Here is a 19,082-nt window from a genome sequence, read left to right as displayed (position 1 = left end):
TCACAGTGATCTCTTCATTAGCTCAATATGTGGTTTGCCCTCCAGTGCGCAGTTTATTACTTTGTAATATGCCACTGTGAGTACTGACATTTACAGCTGTTTAAAGGCGGAGCACTGGAAACAGCCTTTCCCCCTTTTTCTGTGTATTGGGGATGGGAGTAATAACATTTTGGGGAGCTTTTTAAATCTCCCAGAAGAGGAGAGTGGCCTGCTCTGGCAGGTGTGTGCAGGATAGAAGATGTTTCATTTGTTCCGGTGCCAAGAATGAGCACTGTACTGTGGTAGTTCCCTTAGGATTTGTGTGTGCTCTGGGCTCACGAAGATATTGCATCATGAGCTGTGGCAGTTGTACTCTTTTTTGAAGACCTGAAAAGGGATTATTTCTGAGGAATGAAAGGCTCCCATCATGACTCTGGACGTGGAAAACCTTTTCTAGCTTAGAGCATTTGTATCTACAATACATTTTAAAGTCAGAGTTCATGTTCCCTGTTTTAATCACATGACTACATGTCCCAGTACACAAAAGGGCACTGGTTGGCATTCTTCTTAATGTATTTAGTAAAGATCAGAAGAAATCCTTGAAGAGTTTAAATGTCCCTGGAACAGGCATGCAGGCTCTAGTCAAGAATGAATTCGAGTGAAGGAAAGCTGTGTGACACCTGGCATTCCTCTATGTTCATGGAGCTTATTTGAGGCTAGAAGATGGATTTTACCATCTAGACCTCTCTGGCTAATGCCTAGTCTTCGACCATCTGACATGGGAATTTACTTCTTTTCCTTGAATGGAAAACACTTTAAAAATAATAAGAAACGTTACTATAAACTAATACATGTGAGAGTACTTAGTTGAAACAAAAAGGAGTTTTAGTAGACAGTATTATACTACATTTGAAAATCAAGGAGAAGTTTATGCAACTTAAAATGTTTACAAACTGCAGCGCAATCTACTGTTTGTGAATGTCAAAGTGTTATGAGGAAAAGTGTCTGTACAATTACAGAGTTATATTTCCTCACAAAGTTCTTTACGAAGAGTGAAAAATGTTTTTATACCTCTCGGTTTCAGTTAGAGGCATATTTTGTGTAATATTTATGTTAATGTGCATGATCAATGAATTATTTCAGTCATGTGTTGCCTAAATCATAACTGGATGATGCTTGGGAAAGAATCAACAGCTAAAACTTCATGAAGTTCTAATGTCTGTGTTCCAAAATACATCATATCATTAGGATGCAGGGAGAGTTGTATCTGCGCTCCCTGGGGTGGGCATTTCTAGTTACTAGACCATCTCCATTTTTAGCATTTGGCATCCTCGTGATACTTTTATAAATATGACATTAATACATCAATAATAGGATTTTACAGATTGAATAAGAGAATTGCCTGCATTCACTGAAAGAGTGCAAATATTGAGCCCTTGTGACTTCAACTGACTCTTCCAAATTGTATGAATTTATCAATGTATTAGATAAACTCAGTTTCAGAATGATAAAGAAAAACTGTTAGACCAAATAATGTGGCTAATTAACAGTGGCAGGATTTCCAGCCCAAGGGTTTAAAATGGACTTAAGGTCCTGTTCTTGCCTTTTATTTTCTGAACTTGCCGCTTTTGCATTCTTTGAGTTCAGTTTAAAGACAGTTACTTTAAGTCCATTTTAGACCCTCGGGCTGGAAATCCTGCCACTGTTAATTAGCCACATTATTTGATCTCACAGTTTTTCTTTATCATTCTGAAACTGGGTTTACCTAATTCATTGATAAATTATTTCAAAGGTATTTTTATAGTTCAAATCACTTCACTTTTACCCTGACACATATAAATGACTAGGAATGACCTTCAGATAGCGTTTAGCATCTGCAACCAATCTGACAATAATGTGTTCATCAGGTACCTATGGATTAAATCACATACAGGCATATTTAAGCTGAATGTCAGTCTGAAAAATAAATGTACTGTATTAACTGAAACACCACTCTTTATGTAGGTATTTTGTCATATGTTTAACAAAAAGCTAAAAAGAACGGAAATCGTGTGACAGTGACTTAAGTCTTTCTTCAAAGTGCATGCAGTCTTTTGCAATACCTCATTCAGCCAAGTATTTGTGCTCTTCCTCATTCAGTAAAAGGCAGCTTTCAATTTGCTTAGAAGGCAACATTAGAAGGTTAGAGATCATCAGAAACAGAATTTTAAAATGTGAGTTTAACTGAATAAATGTGAATTTCTGTAGGAAGAATCAAAATACCTATCTAAAGACTGCAATATATGATAATTATTTTTAAAGTATTTGATTAAACCTGATAGGTTTTCTCAAAATGAAAAAAATCAGTTCTAAAACCAAAGCTAATTTTTTGAAAATGTGAAAATGTAAATCAGCCCTATCCATAATATAATTTCTCTAAAACTTTGTTAGTCATTTTAAAATAATATAACCATTCAAAAATGTAACTGCTATCTTAATGTTTTGAAATCAGTTAAAACATTTTAAATATGAATACTGTAGTTTAAAAGAAAGAAACCAGGGGAAGGAAAAGTAGAGAAAGAAATGCCAATTCCAGTCCAAAGCTTTATTTGCCAAGTTTTCTTAGAATGACTTTTACCTATTTATGAATTCTTACAAACAGAAGGTATAATGGAAATACTGACTTTTGCCTAAAGTGGCATTGTTGACTGCTGTGATGTTACTGTAATGTAATAAATTATGAAATTGTTGCAAAGTGCTGTTTTTGCCTTAAAATTTTGTGTGTCTTGAAAACTATAGTATTAAATACTATATCGTGTAAATAATGGGCACGCTTGGCATGAGATAATGTTTTTATTTTTACAAAATTGTAACTATATAAGTGTGTTTATTAAAAGAACAAAGTTATGGGATGAAAGAGTTATGGGATAAAAAATGTGGAAAAGTGTGTCAAAAAAAGTAGAAAAAAGTTGTATGAAAAGTTATTTAAAAAGTTATGAAAAAGAAGTTATGGGATTAAAAAAAAAAGTCAGGGGATATAAATAAAAATAAATAAAAGCAGGCTCCTGTCAGCATAAGCCTGGAGAAGTGCATCTGGAGTCTCCGCTCCCACCATGTCCCTACAACCCCTTCCCAGTCACCCCTTTACCATTAGGGTAGCAAGACAAGACCCCTGTCTAATGGGGGGAGACAGACCCTTTGCCACCTTGACCAGGGCTGAGTCCTTAAATTTCTGGACGATGATGCTTGTTATTTAAGAGCCAGAGGTTGGTGGAGTTGGTTGGTATGGAGGAGGTCTGATGGCCTCCTTACTCTCACCAAAGCAACTTTTCCCTCGGGGGGCTCCCATCTTCTTCTTCAGAAAGGCAGCTGAGGTGGGACAGTGGGGCTAACAGTAGACCAGGCGAGGGCACGGGCTGCTGGGGTGACCCCCGCTTCCCCAGTGTATATATTGTATCTGTGTAACATTTTGTATATTCTGGGGGGTGGGGCCGCCCCTCTATCGTACCTAGTGGAGGTTGGAGCTGGCATATGGGGAGGAGGTTCTAATAATTACTTGCATCTGGGAAACGTATTTATTGCTAGCATAGGACAGAGGAAGGAGGCGGAGATGGGGTCCTGGCTCCCTTGGTGATGCGACTCCTGTTTATTTTGCTTTTGATTTTGGAATAAACGGATTTAGCCATACTGCTCAGCCTGGTGTGTTCCCGTTTCCTTCACTGGGTCCTGGAGTTTGTCCCAGTGAATGAGGAGCCCCAGAGTGTCTGAGCATGTCCAGCTGGGCTGTTGGGGATCTTCCAGGCCTGTTACCTGTATGCTGCCTGGTGACACCTGGTGGACTTCACAGGGACTGCCATGGCACCTATGGGGCACAGTCCGGCCCTGACAGCCAACAGGCTCAGAAGCCTGATCTAGCAGTGGCCGGAAAGACAGATACCAGCACCCAAGGGCGCTGACTTCCATCCACCCCAGGCATCTTCCCTTCCGTCCCCTTGCCTCCCTTTCCTGTCTGCACCAGGTGGCCTTTTCTTTCCGTCCCCTTGCTAGATGTGGTGGCAGGTGCCTACAGTACCAGCTACTCAGGAGGCTGAGGCAAGAGAATCGCCTGAACCCGGGAGGCGGAGATTGCAGTGAGCCAAGTTTGCCCTGGGCGACAGAGCAAGACTCTGTCTACAGTAAACTATCGCAAGGAAAAAAAAAACACGATGTTCTCAATAGGTGGAATGAACAAGAGAACTCATGGACACAGGAGGGAAATCAACTCCGGGGACTGTTGGGGGGGGGGAGGGGGGGGGACAGCATTAGGAGATACACTAATGCTAAATGACGAGTAATGGGTGCAGGAAATCAACATGGCACAGATAATATGTAAAAACTGCACATTGTGACATGACCTAAACTAAAATAAAAAAAAAAAAAAAAAAAAAACTCTGTCTAAATAAATAAATGAATAAATAAATAAATAAAATTCAAAAAGAAAAGAGGGAGACGAGAGGGTCCGAATCAGAGAAGGAAACGTGCCAATGGAAGCAGGGTTTAGAGTGATGCAAGAAACGGCCCCAAGCCAAGGAATGCAGGCGGCCCCTGTGCGCTGGGAAAGGTGAGGACACGCACTCTTCCCTGGAGCCTGCAAAGGAACACGGCCCTGCTGATCCATTCAGACTTGCAACCTCCCGAACTGGCAGACAATAAATTTTGTGTTGCCTTAAGTCAATCCATTTACGGTAATTTGTTACAGTGACAGAAGCTTGAGACAGCACGTTTCTTTTTTTCTTTTTTTTTTTTTTTTTTTTGAGACAGAGTCTTCCTCTGTCACCAGGCTGGAGTGCAGTGGAGCGAGGTTGGCTCACTGCAACTTCTGCCTCCCAGGTTCAAGTGATTCTCCTGCCTCAGCCTCCCAAGCAGCTGGGAATACAGGCACCCACCACCACACCCGGCTAATTTTTTATATTTTAGTAGAGATGGGGTTTCACCATGTTGGTCAGGCTGGTCTCAAACTGCTGACCTCAGGTGATCCGCCCACCTCAGCCTCCCAAAGTGCTGGGATTACAGGCATGAGCCACCGTGCCCGGCCGGAGACAGCAAGCTTCTTTATCTCTTGGGGCCTCTGTTTCTGAAAGTGTGAATCAGTGATAACTGAATTCCTGCAGTGTTGTACTGAGGCTATTCAACGCAGATAACACCAAGTGTTTAAGATGGTGGCTGGCACTCAGCAAGTGCTTGACCAGTATTAGCTATCATTATCTTCAAAGTGTTACCAAAACACCAGGGGTCTGGTCTAGGTCATGCTGCTCACAGCACAGAAAGCCAATAAAGGAAGAAGGCTTTAACTGGGTGCTACCGCTGAGGAGATGGTTCAATCTCAAATCCATCTCCTTGACCAGCTAAAATCAGGGGTTTATATAGCAGGGAAGAAATGTAACAATGTGTAAGAAAACAGGAACTAGGGAGGGGCAAGGAAGCAAACATGATGAATGAGAAGTCCATTATCTTATTGTCTGGATGTGATGATCTGGTAAATTTAGTTATTTGATACTTTTTGTTTTTGAGAGGCCTGAAAGTGAAAGGAACTCAGATAAAACAAATTAAGTCTCAAGCTTAAAGACCAGAAGGGTCAATTTCCTATGTTTATCCAAAAAACTATCTATGGGACTATTGGGTCAGTTTCAAAAGTGTAGGCAAAGTATACAATTTTATTGTATGCCAGGCATTTTGTATAAAAGAACATTAGAGACTCTGAAGTAAATAAAGTTTTTCCTCAGAAAATGGCACACTCAGGCTGGGCACCATGGCTCAGGCCTGTAATCCTAGCACTTTGGGAGGCCAAGGTGGGCAGATCGCTTGAGCCCAGGAGTTCAAGACCAGCCTGGGCAACTTGGAGAAATCCCATCTCTACAAAAAAATACAAAAATTAGCCAGACATTGCCGGGCGCGGTGGCTCACGCTTGTAATCCCAGCACTTTGGGAGGCCGAGGCGGGCAGATCACGAGGTCAGGAGATCGAGACCACGGTGAAACCCTGTCTCTACTAAACATACAAAAAAATTAGCCAGGCGTGGTGGCGGGCGCCTGTAGTCCCAGCTACTCGGAGAGGCTGAGGCAGGAGAATGGCGTGAACCCGGGAGGCGGAGCTTGCAGTGAGCCGAGATTGCGCCACTGCACTCCAGCCTGGGCGACAGAGCAAGACTCCGTCTCTAAAAAAAAAAAAAAAAAAAAAAATTAGCCAGACATGGTGGTTGGTACCTGTAGTCCTAGCTACTTGGGAGGCTGAGTGGGGAGGATCACCTGAGCCTGGGAGGTTGAGGCTGCAGTGAACTGTGATCGAGCCACTGCACTCCAGCCTGGGTGACAGAGTGAGACCCTGTCTTAAAACAAATAAACAAATAAGAAAATGTCTCACATTTCTCTTGTTGACCCACAAGAGGGAGGGGCTGTGCGAACCTCATCTGTAGTTTAGGGGCAGCTTTTGTTGGAGTTTCTTTAACGCCGGCTTTAAATGTGTTCAGAGTAGAATTAGGACTTTCCCTTCAGCAGAGCTTGGGATCTTAGCCCTGGCAGAATTCCAGGGATGTCTTTATGTTTTAAAGTCGCCAGCTTTTGGAACTGTGGGAGGCCTCTGGTATTCAGCCCTGCCGCCAGACTGTGGGGCCGCTGGGGTGCTCCCCTCTCTCCAGTCTCGCTCCCACTTCTGTACCTCAGGAGGTTTCTCTGCACCCCACTCCCTCACGCCCAACCTTCCATGAAGCCCGTGTGAGGGGGTTGGCGGGGGGGCAGAGGCGGGCTGTGCTGGGGCTCACTGGAGTCCTCATCTGTCACGCCAATCCCCACATGGTCATGAACTTCCACTCATTTCCCCTCACGCAGGGCATCCCGCCCTCCTGCCACGCACCAGGATGAAAACTGTGGGCTCTTTCCCCAAGGAAGGGCTCGTCCTGTCTGCATTTTGATTAATTTAGGTCCCTTTGCATTGCCAGCTCTCAGCTGGCTTTAAATTTGATTTTGTTGCTTGTTTGGCTTGCTTTCATCTTTAAGGCGAGACAGTCTTTTGTAACGTTTCTACCTTCTGACTAGAAGTGGATGCCTCCTGCATTTTCTTAACACCTCTTCCCCAGCTTATTTTGGAAATTGTCAAACCTACAGAGAGCTGAAGGAACAGTACAGTTAACATCTGTTCACCCTTCACCCGGATTCACCACTTGTGAACATTTGAATGCGTTAACTTTATGTGTCTGTCTACTTACATATGCATTTGTATGTGTATGCTTTTTTCTTTTTTTTTCCCCTAACCCATTTGAGAGTAAGTTGCAGCCATCATAACCTGGATCTCCCAAAAACAAAGACGTCCTCTTGTATGACCACAGTTGAATTGTCCTACCTTAGAAATTCATCACTGATGTGATAATACTAAGGTAGACGGTCCACAGGCCATCCAGAAAATCTGGAAACATTGACAAATATGCATGTCATTGTCAAGGTCATCTCCAATCTGTGAAAAATAAATCATCTGCATTTCTAGACATCTATTAATATTTTAATTCTCCCCAGCTTTCCCCAAAACATCCTTTTTAGCTGCTTTTAAAAAATTCGGGGTCCTTGGAAAGCACCATTGTTGCCTGTGACCTGCCTTTTTACCTCTTTTTACCTAGGAAGTCTCACTTCTTTTTTGGGAGACTCTCTTATGACAGTGACATTGTGCTGTGTCCAGGCCAGTTCTTTTATAAAATGTTCTGCGATCTGGATTCATGCATGTATTTCCACATGATGCTGAGTATTTTAAGATAAGTCAAGAATCAGGTGGCCGGGCGCGGTGGCTCACGCTTGTAATCCCAGCACTTTGGGAGGCCGAGGCGGGCGGATCACGAGGTCAGGAGATCGAGACCACGGTGAAACCCCGTCTCTACTAAAAAATACAAAAAATTAGCCGGGCGTGGTGGCGGGTGCCTGTAGTCCCAGCTACTTGGAGAGGCTGAGGCAGGAGAATGGCGTGAACCCGGGAGGCGGAGCTTGCAGTGAGCCGAGACTGCGCCACCGCGCTCCAGCCTGGGTGACAGAGCGAGACTCCCTCTCAAAAAAAAAAGAATCAGGTTTTCATATGAAACAATCGCAATGCTTCGGCACTGCACAGGCCACAGAAGCCTGTGGCTGCCTCCGGCCCCGCCTGCCCCCCCTCCCCCAGGCCTGCCCTGCCCTTTTTCTTCTCTCCTGGCTTCTCCCTCGCCCTCAGCCCAGCAGCGTCTCCTGGACAGTCCTGGCTTTCGGGTCCGAGTTGGGCAGCAGCCCCTGCAGCCGGTCCCACTGAGTCTGCCCTGCCTTCCAGATTCTGGTACAGGTCAAAGAGGTCCTCTCCAAGCTGAGCACGCTCGTGGAAACCACACTCAAAGAGGTGCGCGTTGTGGGGCAGTGCGGGGAGGGCCAGCGGGTGTGGGCTGTCTGGCTGAGGAGGGGCCACAGAGCTCAGGAACTCGCAGATCCACCTCCCTCTCTCTCTCACACCCCCACCCCTGTGCCTTTCCTCTTGAATATCCCATTTCTCTCCTGGCCTCTTGGTCTCTGTCCCATCCTCTTCATTTGTGTTCCCTGCTTGTCTCTTTTGCATGATTCTTCTCGGTCTACTGTGAACTCTTACCCTTCCCCTCACCTCTGCCCCCTCCCCACGTCTCTCTCTGGGCCCCTCCTTCTCCGGTGGCCTCTTTTCTTTCAGACAGAGAAGATTACAGTATGCGGGGACACCCATGGCCAGTTCTATGACCTCCTCAACATATTCGAGCTCAACGGTTTACCCTCGGAGACCAACCCCTATGTATCCTTCTCAGCAGAGCCACACTCTCCTCACCTCCACCCCCAGCCCCAGCCTCAGATCTGCACAGAGTGGGAGGAGCCCCTGCCAGGGAAAAGAAGTGACCTTGGAAAGGAGAGGCCTGGCCATGCTGGGGCACCAAGGTGTGGGTGGACCTGCAGGCTGGCCATGCACCCCAGGCTCCAGGCTCAGACAGGCCTGGGCCAGCACCCACCTGCTGTGTGACCTGAGCTGGTATCTCAGTCTCTCTGGGTCCTGGCTTGTCTTCGTCTGCCTCAGGATCGCATTTGAATGGCACCTGGCACTGACCACACTTGGGTTCCCTCCTGGCTTTGCCACTTCCCAGCTGTGTGACCAAAGCAGGTTACTTCACTGCTTGGTGTCACAGTTTCCCCACTTGCAAAGGGGGATAATAATATGTGCAACCCTGTCACTCAACAGTTACTGAGAGGATGGGTTAAGAACAGGGCCTGGCCCACACTTGATGCTATGTAAGTATTTCCCCATATTATGGTATTTGCTTGATGAATGGTCACTTGTAGGGCCACTAGGCCTATGCATTGTTGAGTGGGAGGGCCTGTATCCCGTCTCCCCCATGGCTCCAGGCCTCTCTGAGGAGAGCTGAAGCAGGTGGACTGACTAGTCCCCGCACCTCCCCGCCATTGGCTTTCCGGGAGACAGGAGGCAGGTCCTCAGTGCCATACTACTGAGGCTTAGCCACCAAGCTCTGGCTGGAGCCACAGTGAGGAAAGGATTAGAAACCCAGACCCCTTGAGCCCTGTCAAGTCCTTGCTCCTTGGGAGGTGCTGACAGGAGCCTTGAGGCCAGGCAGGGGCAGCCCATATCTGCCCATTTTCTGCCACCACCCCCCACCCCACCCCCTCCCCTCCACGCTTGCCATGCTTTCCTCAGCAGGACAGATATTTCATGGTGACTTTGTGGACCGAGGCTCCTTCTCTGTAGAAGTGATCCTCACCCTTTTCGGCTTCAAGCTCCCGTACCCAGATCACTTTCACCTACTTCGAGGTGAGCTGGGAAGTGACAAGGTTTGGGTTCATTGTGGGGTCCTGGGTGGGGCACTCACTCTGCAAGGATAATAGCTGCAGCTGTATTTATTTTGTGGACTCGGAGATCATGCACAGGGCGGCCTTTTAAGATTGAGTATGTTGTGCACTGCACGATAGCATCACACCAAAGGACGCATTTACATCATAGCTAGTGTAGAAATGGATGTTTACTCTGACCGTTTTTCAGCAGATGGCAAACAAGGGTCTAAGGATGGGCCCCTTTTTCTAATTTGCACAAGGGCATGAAACAGGCTCCTGGGTGGCCCTAAATCTGGCACTAAAGTCAAGCTGAGTGACTGAGTGAACAGACCAGGGCCCGAGGGTGGGAGTAAGGAGATTGTTGATGAGGCAGCTGCGCCCCCTCAGATTCAGGCTTGGTGTCAGATTTGGGTTCTTTGATTGAAGTAGAGCCTGGAGCTGAGTGTGCTGGTTCACACCTGTAATCCCAGCACTTTGGAAGGCCGAGGTAGGAGGATCACTTCAGCCCAGGAGTTTGAGACCAGCCTGGGCAACACAGTGAGACCTTGTCTCCAGTAAACATTTTTTAAAAAGGCCGGGCGCAGTGGCTCATGCCTGTAATCCCAGCATTTTGGGGGGCCAAGGCAGGTGGATCACCTGAGGTCAAGAGTTCGAGACCAGCTTGTCCACTGTGGTGAAACCCTGTCTCTACTAAAAATATAAAAATTAGCTGGGCATGGTGGTGCATGCCTGTAATCCCAGCTACCTGGGAGGCTGAGGCAGGAGAATCACCTGAACCCAAGAGGCACATGTTGTAATGAGCCGAGACTGCGCCACTGCACTCCAGCCTGGGCGATAGAGTGAGACTCAGTCTAACAACAACAAAAAAAAGCCAGGCATGGTGGCACCGTGCACGTGTAGTCCCAGCTTCTTGGGTGGCCAAAGTGGAAGGATTGCTTGAGCCCAGGAGTGTGAAGCTGCAGTGAGCCATGATCACACCACTGCACTCCAGCATGGGCAACAGAGCGAGACCCTGTCTCTTTGAAAAAAAAAAAAAAGTAAGAAACTTGAAGTAGAGCCCAGAGTATTTGCTGGAGGAAGAGACACAGGTGTGAGACAAAGAGGGAACAAAAGGGGCCCTCTAGGGTTTTGGCCGGAGCATCTGGAGGGCTATGGCTGCCAGTGACAAAGACGGGGAGCTGTAGAGCAGGGTGTGGCCAGGAGCTGAGGCGCTCCCCTTTGGATATGGCTGAGATTCAGGAGACATGGGATGTGGGTGGGATTCCGAGGGGTGTTGAAAATGTAGGTTTCGGCCGGGCACGGTGGCTCACGCTTGTAATCCCAGCACTTTGGGAGGCCGAGGCGGGCTGATCACGAGGTCAGGAGATCGAGACCACGGTGAAACCCCGTCTCTACTAAAAAAATACAAAAAATTAGCTGGGCGTGGTGGCGGGCACCTGTAGTCCCAGCTACTCGGAGAGGCTGAGGCAGGAGAATGGCGTGAACCTGGGAGGCGGAGCTTGCAGTGAGCCGAGATTGTGCCACTGCACTCCAGCCTGGGCGACAGAGTGAGACTCCGTCTCAAAAAATAAAAATAAATAAAAATAAAAATAAAAATAAAAGAAAATGTAGGTTTCTTGGTGTCCAGATGAGATTAGACAAGAGGAGCTCACCGGGATGTGAGGGCCACACAGGGGAGGCCCTGCCCATGGCGGGGTCGGGGTGAGTTGGGAGGTGAGTGATAGGCTGGGGCGAAGCCTGCATGCCCATGTCCCTGGGCTCACAGGGTTCACGCAGCAGTGTCCAGCACAGGGTCAAAGCTCAGGAAGCGCCTACTGTGGGCCTCGTTGCAGGAGGCAACAAGTGCTCAGGCCAAGGAGTCGGACAAGCAGAGTCTGAGCAGATGCGAGACTGGGCAGCCTTCTCCTTGCCCCCAAGCTCTGGAAGGAAGAAGGAGGCCGGGTGCTTGTGTCTGAGACAGAAGGATGGAGCTCAGGGTGGGGTGGGCTGGGGCACATGTTCTGTAGATGGGCCTACTTTTTGTTTTTGAGACAGGGTCTTGCTCTGTTGCCCAGGCTGGAGTGCAGTAGCATGAGCATAGCTCACTGTAGCCTCTGCTTCATGGGCTCAAGTGATCCTCTGGCCTCAGCCTCCCAAGTAGCTCGCACTACAGGCACGCACCACCATGCCCAGTTAATTTTTTTTTTTTTTTTTTTTTTTTTTTTTGAGACGGAGTCTTGCTCTGTCACCCAGGCTGGAGTGCAGTGGCGCATCCTCGGCTCACTTCAAGCTCCGCCTCCAGGGTTCATGCCATTCTCCTGCCTCAGCCTCTCCGAGTAGCTGGGACTACAGGCGCCTGCCACCACGCCCGGCTAATTTTTTGTATTTTTGGTAGAGACGGGGTTTCACCGTGGTCTCGATCTCCTGACCTCATTATCCGCCCGCCTCGGCCTCCCAAAGTGCTGGGATTACAAGCGTGAGCCACTGCGCCCGGCCATGCCCAGTTAATTTTTAAAATTGTTTTGTAGACAGGTCTCAGTATATTGCCCAGGCTGGTCTCAAATTGCTGGGCTCAAGCAGTTCTGCCTTGGCCTCCCAAAGTGCTGGAATTACAGGCATGAGCCACGGTGCCTAGCTATGGACCTACTTTTTGTCAAGTCTCCCCCCTTGGTACCTCCAGTCTGGAAGGCACCGCAGTGGGAAGTGCGAGGCCCACGGGGAAAGGGACACATACACAGTTCTGGGCCTTGAGGGTGCCGGGCTGGAGGACACTGATGTACCTGGAGGCTGAGCTTTCTCTTCTGTCCCCATGTTGGCCAGGCAACCACGAGACAGACAACATGAACAAGATCTACGGTTTCGAGGGTGAGGTGAAGGCCAAGTACACAGCCCAGATGTACGAGCTCTTTAGCGAGGTGTTCGAGTGGCTCTCGTTGGCCCAGTGCGTCAACGGCAAAGTGCTGGTGAGGACGGCGTGAGCCCCGAGTGTGGGTTCCCCACCCAGCCAAACCTGGACAGATGTGCTGGTGAAGGAAGTTGGGGCCTGTGGGTGGGTGGCACCTTCCCTCACAGCGGCATCCCCCAACTCCCCAGATCATGCACGGAGGCCTGTTCGGTGAAGACGGCATCACCCTGGATGACAGCCGGAAAATTGAGCGAAATCGACAACCCCCAGATTCAGGTGAGCAGGGTGGGGCCAGGTGTCTCCAGCAGAAAGGGGCAGCCTGGGCTGAGCTCTCCCTGCAACCCGGCCCTGCCTCAGAGGATGGGCTTTGTGTCACTGGCAAGAAACAGCGGGTCAGAGCTTCAGTTTCCTCACCCGCGACTTGGGCCAGTGCACCTCCTTCATAGGGCTGTGATGGCAAGCACGGTCGTGACCATGGTGTGGGGTGAAGGCATGGTGACCGCCGAGCACACCTGTCCTTATTTATTTGTGAGTTCAGCTGTGGACCCCTGGAGGGAGGGGAGGTTTTGGGGCTCCTGTCCTAGTGTCGGGCACACTTCAGAGAGTTCACTCACAGGTGCACACGCACATGCACACTGTGAGTGCTGCAGAGGACATGGATTGGGTGGGTTGGTGCCAGGTGGTCGGGAAGGCCTCTCCAGGGAGGTGAGGTTTGAGCTGACACTGCAGGAAGCAGAGGCACCTGCCGTGCACAGAGCCTGGCGAGCATATTCCAGGCTTGAGGAGGGGTCCCAAGGCAGGGAGAAGTTGGCGAGTGGGCAGGGCTGTGCTTTGAGGGCTGACGTTGGACATGGGGTTCACTGGGCCCAAACCCTATGGCGCTTTACAGGCCTCAGTGAGGAACTTTGTTCCTAGGGCAGTGTGGAGCCACCAAAGGCTTTGAGCGGGAGAGGGGCCTGATCTGAATAGTGTCATTGAAAGCTCTATCTGGCTTCGGGGCCACAGGGGATTGAATGGGGTCTGGAGGGCAGATCAGCAGAGAGGGTGGGGGTGGCTCAGAATCACAGTCGCCTGTCCTGAATGTCCATGTCCATGCTGGATGTCCCCTGCCCAACACCCACCCAGGCTGGGCTGTGGGGTCAGCACCTGGCCGGGCCAGGAGGTGGTCTGTGAGTGACCACCCCCGGGGAGGTGGACGGGTCCCTAACGTTTCCCTCACTCCCCACCAGGTCCCACGTGTGACCTGCTCTGGTCAGATCCACAGCCGCAGGTGAGTCTAGGCTGGGGTGCAGGGCCGGCGGGTGTGGGCTGTGGGCAGCAGGTGGAGGCAGACAGTCACCCTGAACCCGTCTCTCCCATCTGCCCACCCTCAGAATGGGCACTCGGTCAGCAAGTGGGGCTTGAGCTGTCAGTTTGGGCCTGATGTCACCAAGGCCTTCTTGGAAGAGAACAACCTGGACTACATCATCCGCAGCCACGAGGTCAAGGCCGAGGGCTATGAGGTGGCTCACGGAGGCCGCTGTGTCACCGTCTTCTCTGCCCCCAACTACTGGTATGTCTTTGCCTTTCCCGCCCAGGGCCTCTACCAAGCCATGGGTTTTTGTCTTGGTTTTTGTTTTGCCTTTTTATGATGGAACATTTCAAAGACAGGCAAGAGCAGATAAAAGAGCATGACAAACACCCCCGTGCGCGTTGCCCACCCGTGCAGCACCAGTGGGGCCAGCCTGCGGGTGCTGACCAGCCGCCCCGTGTTACCGCAAGCCCCGGGCACTTCACCTTTCTCCCATTGATTGCCCAGCGCGTTTCAGAAGGAAAGGGATCTTTTTCTTAACCACAATATCATATTTACACTTTTGAGTGCTGGCTGGGCATGGTGGCTCATGCCTATAATCCCAGCATTTTGGGAAGCCGAGGCGGGCGGATCACCTGAGGTCAGGAGTTTGAGACCAGCCTGGCCAACATGGTGAAACCCCGTCTTTACTAAAAATACAAAAATTAGCTGGGCGTGGTGGTGCACACCTGTAATCCCAGCTACTCAGGAGGCTGAGTCAGGAGAATTGCTCAAACCCGGGAGGTAGAGGTTGCAGTGAGCCAAGATTGTGCCGCTGCACTCCAGCCTGGGCAAGAGTAAGACTCCATCTCAAAACACACACACACACACACACACACACACACACACACACACACACACACAAGTGCTGATCCCTTGCCCCCACCCAAATTCTGCCAAGTTCTCTTTCTCCTGGTCTCTCCTAAGTGTCTTTTCCAGCTGACTTCTTCCAGACAGGACCTAAACAAGGACCACATTTTCAGTCTCTTTGCCTGTGAGTTCCCTGTCTTTCCCTACCAGCATCATTTATTTGTTGAAGAATAGGCTGCTGTCTGCTGTACGAGTCACTGTTTCCTGGACTAGACTGACTGCATCCCCGTGGTGCTGTGTGACATGTTCCTCTGTTCCCTGCATCTCCGGGTGGGCAAAGCTGGAAGCATGGTCAGATTCCTAGCAGGGTCTGGCGAGCGTCCACCTCCATGAGCTACACTCTGCCCCTTCCTGCTCCTGCTTCCCTCACTCCCACCCTCTTTTCCCCATCCCCATCCCCATCCCCATCCCATCCCCATCCCCATCCCCATCCCCATCCCCATCCTCCTGCCCCTCCCATTCTTTCCCCTGGATTCCTGTCTTTCCTGTCCCTGTCTCTCTGTCCATCTGTGTCTCTCATGGCTCTGTCCCTCCCTCTCTCTGTCCCTTCTTGCCCAGCCCTTCCGTCTCGTAACCCTCCAGCCCCACCCAGTCCTGGCCACACTGCCCACTCTGCTCCTGTCCCTGCAGTGACCAGATGGGGGAACAAAGCCTCCTACATCCACCTCCAGGGCTCTGACCTACGGCCTCAGTTCCACCAGTTCACAGCAGTGGTGAGTCACTCCTCAAGGCCCCCGCCCCTCCCATCCCGGCCTGGGGACAAGGAGGCTAAGACCCTGGTAAGGGGTGAGAGTAGGTTCCGCTGGTGGGTGCTCTGGGTGCTCAGAGGCTCTGTTCTGACTTCTATCCCCCCTGCCCTGGTCCCACAGCCTCATCCCAACGTCAAGCCCATGGCCTATGCCAACACGCTGCTGCAGCTAGGAATGATGTGAGGTGACGGCGGGGCGGCCTGCACCCCAGGGCCCCTCCACTCTCACCGGACCCAGGCCCTGGGCCAGGGGCAGAGCAGGCCCCACCCCAGGAAAACGTTGGATCCCCTTTTACTTTGTAAAGTTTGTATTTATTCCCCTTTAGGTTTGCAGAGGGGGTAGGGGCAGAGTCAGGGGCTGGCCAGAGGGTCTGCTCCCCGGACAGAGAGGAAGGAGGTGGAGCAGCTGGGGCTGGGGGCACAGCCCGGGCATTCTGTGGGGAGGCCGTCCTCGGGTTGGGGTGGGGCCAAGTGGCTGCCCTGCCCCCCTCATTTGCATGGCTCCTCCCGCACTCAAGCAATATGGCCCCACCACAGGAAGACCCCCAGAGAGAGGGTCAGCAGGGGGGCCTCGCCTGCACCTCCCCTCCTGTAGCCCCATGGTGGGGCTAGGCTGGGGCTCACCCCCTCCCCAGCTATTTTATGTCTATAATTAAATATGTTAAAATAAAGTCATTATCGGAAGTCAGCTTGTCTCTGGATGGTGGAGCCGCAGGAGCTGCCCGGGTTGGGTTACTGCCTGCTCAGGAGATCCGGAGGGCGGGGAGGCTGCAAAGTCCCACTGGCCAAGCCCACCCAGCTCTGGGCTGACCGCCCAAGTGGCCCCTGCCTCTGCCCAGCACCGTGGGTTCCCGGGGAGAGTTCTGCCCCCTGGGTGGGGCGATGAGGCCAGCACTGAGTGGAGCAGAGCAGAAGCGGAAGCGGAAGCAGCTCCTCATCCTTTGCTGGCTCCAGCAACAAGCATGACAGTGCCCCTCCCTGCTCAGGGCAGGCCCAGCAGCGGTTCTTGACATCACACGATGAGGCAGGCATCTCCAGTCATCCAGGGAGACCAGAGGACCCTTGTCTCACTCCCAGTTGGCTCTTAGTCATGGGTAACATTGGATTCCATTCAGGCTGCCCTGCCAGGCCTTGGCCCTCCAGAGAGATTGCGTTTTCAAGTTTGAGCTCCTCTGGACTCAGCTTTCTCCTGTGGTATGTGGCACTGGGGGATGGTCTGCAGCAAATGACTCCTGCAGGGCCGAGTCCGGGAGTGTTTGGCCCTTTGGAGGCCTCCCAGGCAGACATGAGGCGTCCGCCGTCCTGATTGCGCGTAGGCGCTGGGGAGGTGTTCTCTGAGGCCCATCAGCCTTACAGTGAGTGCACCGCTTTCTGGGGGCAGGTGCGCCAGGGTCTCATCAGCCTTACAGTAAGTGCACCGCCTTCTGGAGTCAGGTGCTCTGGGGTCCAGAAGCCAGGTACACATGGCTTCAGGAAAACAGGCACGAGGCCCAGGTTGCCAGTGCCATTCATTTCCCATGGGAAAGACAAAAACAGCCACCATGGCTGTCGGGAGGGTGCTTCAGACCTGATGGGAGTCAGCCAGGCGGGCAGCTGTGAGGCTCTCAGACTCACTGGGTGTCGGGGTTCCCTGCCGCTGCAGTTCAGGAGGTCTCCCAGGACCCAGTATAGCCATTATCCTCACAGTTAGGGCCTATTATAGTGAGAACATGGGGATGAGAATGAGCGGAGGGAAGAGGTGGGCACAAGCGTCCCACTGCCCTCTCCTGTGGAGCTGTGCGGACAGCGCTTATTTTCCCTGCATGGATGCGACAGCGGACTGGAGTGTGGCCACCTAGGGAAGCTCACCCGGGCCTCTGCATCCAAGGTTTTCTTCAGGGATTGGTCATGGGGACTGCTCACCCCGCGTGGCTGACCGTAGCCTCCAGAGAGACCCACAGCCCCCACCCTAAATCACATCCTTAGTATAGACTGTCCACTGTGGCCCAGGGCCCCAGATCCCCAGATAAAGAGACGTTCCTATCAGGGAGGACACGCCAAGGGCTCCCAGGTGACCTCCCAGGAGCCAGCCTTTTCTTTAGTCCAGGCTACAGCCGTGCTGCACAGCTGCATAGCAAACACCCTAACCCTCACCGGCTTAAACAATGAATGCCTTGCTGTCTTCTCAGTTCTGTGATTGGCTGGGCTTGGCTATGCAGGGCGCACTGAGGGCTGAGGCATTTGTGGTCAGGGGGCGTTTGGGGCTGGAGGCATCTGAAGACTCGCCCGGCTGGACTCCATGGGGGCTCACTCCTGTGACTGCAGTTGCTGTGGGCTGTTAGCTGGGCCGGCACTTGAACGCCTGCGTGTGGCTTCCACGTGGCCTGAGCTTCTCTCAACGTGGCAGCTGGGTCCCTCAAGGGAGCAATTAATGTTTACATTTAAATCAACCAGCTGCATTCCAGCTGTAGCACGTGCCTCAGCAATGTCCTGCCACACATTCAATTGTCTCTTTCATTTCCTGCAATCTGGAACATTGCCTCAGCCCCTCTTTGTCTTTGACATGGACGTTTGTGGTGATCACGCTCCTCTCCCTCCCTGTGTCTGAAGAGTGCTCCCTGACTGGCTGCCCTCTCCTCCCTGTCGGGTCTGGCTGGGCTCTCCAGTGGGAGTGCCGCGGAGGGGACACAGCAGAGGCCCCATGCTTGTGATGTATGTTGCAGATCATTTTCCCCCATTCTGTCATTTTTTGTTAAATTGTGGTAAAAAGCACATAACATAAACTGTACCACCTTAACCATTTGAAAGTATATATCCCAGACTGTCTTTTATCTTTAGACTTCACTTGTGGTTTGTTGCCACGGTACAAGTTTATTTTTATGAAGCCAAATGTATCAGTATTTCTTTAATTGTGCTGGCGTGGGAGTCAGTACTTCTCCCTACACCCAGGTTTCAGGGAAGTTCCCTCAGGTTTCTTCTGGATTTTGTACGGTTTTCTTCTTTATGTCAAGATCTCCATGAGGAATGGGTCTAATTATATCTTTCTCCAAGTGGCTATTGGAGGAAGTTTTTAAACGAGAAGAGAAACTCAGAAGATGCTGCAAGAGATGGGATCTTTACGGCGATCAATGTCTCAGTAAAGTCAGAACGAAGAGACTTAGGCACACCCACCATGAGTACCAAAACTTTGAGCAGATCAACGCCACAGAGCTGGGCTCGGGGAAATGGAAGGGCCATGGGAGGGAGGGAAAGCATTTAATGGGGGAAGGTCTGGGTAAGCCGATAAGTTTTGGGGAATCAAGGGGGACAAATACACATGAGTAGGGCTCTGAAGTTAGAGGCAATGAATTGAACCAAAAAGAAACAGTAACTTCCAAAAGGGAGTGTGACGGAGAGACGCCCATAGAAGCAGATGATGGACATCCAGGGCTGGCCGGGCACGGGGCTCACGCCTGCGATCCCAGCACTTGG

The 19,082-nt window shown here is 50.8% G+C and overlaps 1 pseudogene; it reads left to right on the top strand.

The window, feature by feature from the left end:
* The first annotated feature begins 27 nt into the window (after positions 1–27).
* LOC115833526 lies at positions 28–15,816 on the top strand (annotated as a pseudogene).
* Positions 15,817–19,082: the final 3,266 nt, after the last annotated feature.

The sequence above is a fragment of the Nomascus leucogenys genome, unplaced genomic scaffold, assembly GCF_006542625.1.
Source record: "Nomascus leucogenys isolate Asia unplaced genomic scaffold, Asia_NLE_v1 Super-Scaffold_241, whole genome shotgun sequence".
In the NCBI taxonomy this organism is placed as follows: domain Eukaryota; kingdom Metazoa; phylum Chordata; class Mammalia; order Primates; family Hylobatidae; genus Nomascus; species Nomascus leucogenys.
This window is presented reverse-complemented; position numbering and strand designations above follow the sequence as displayed.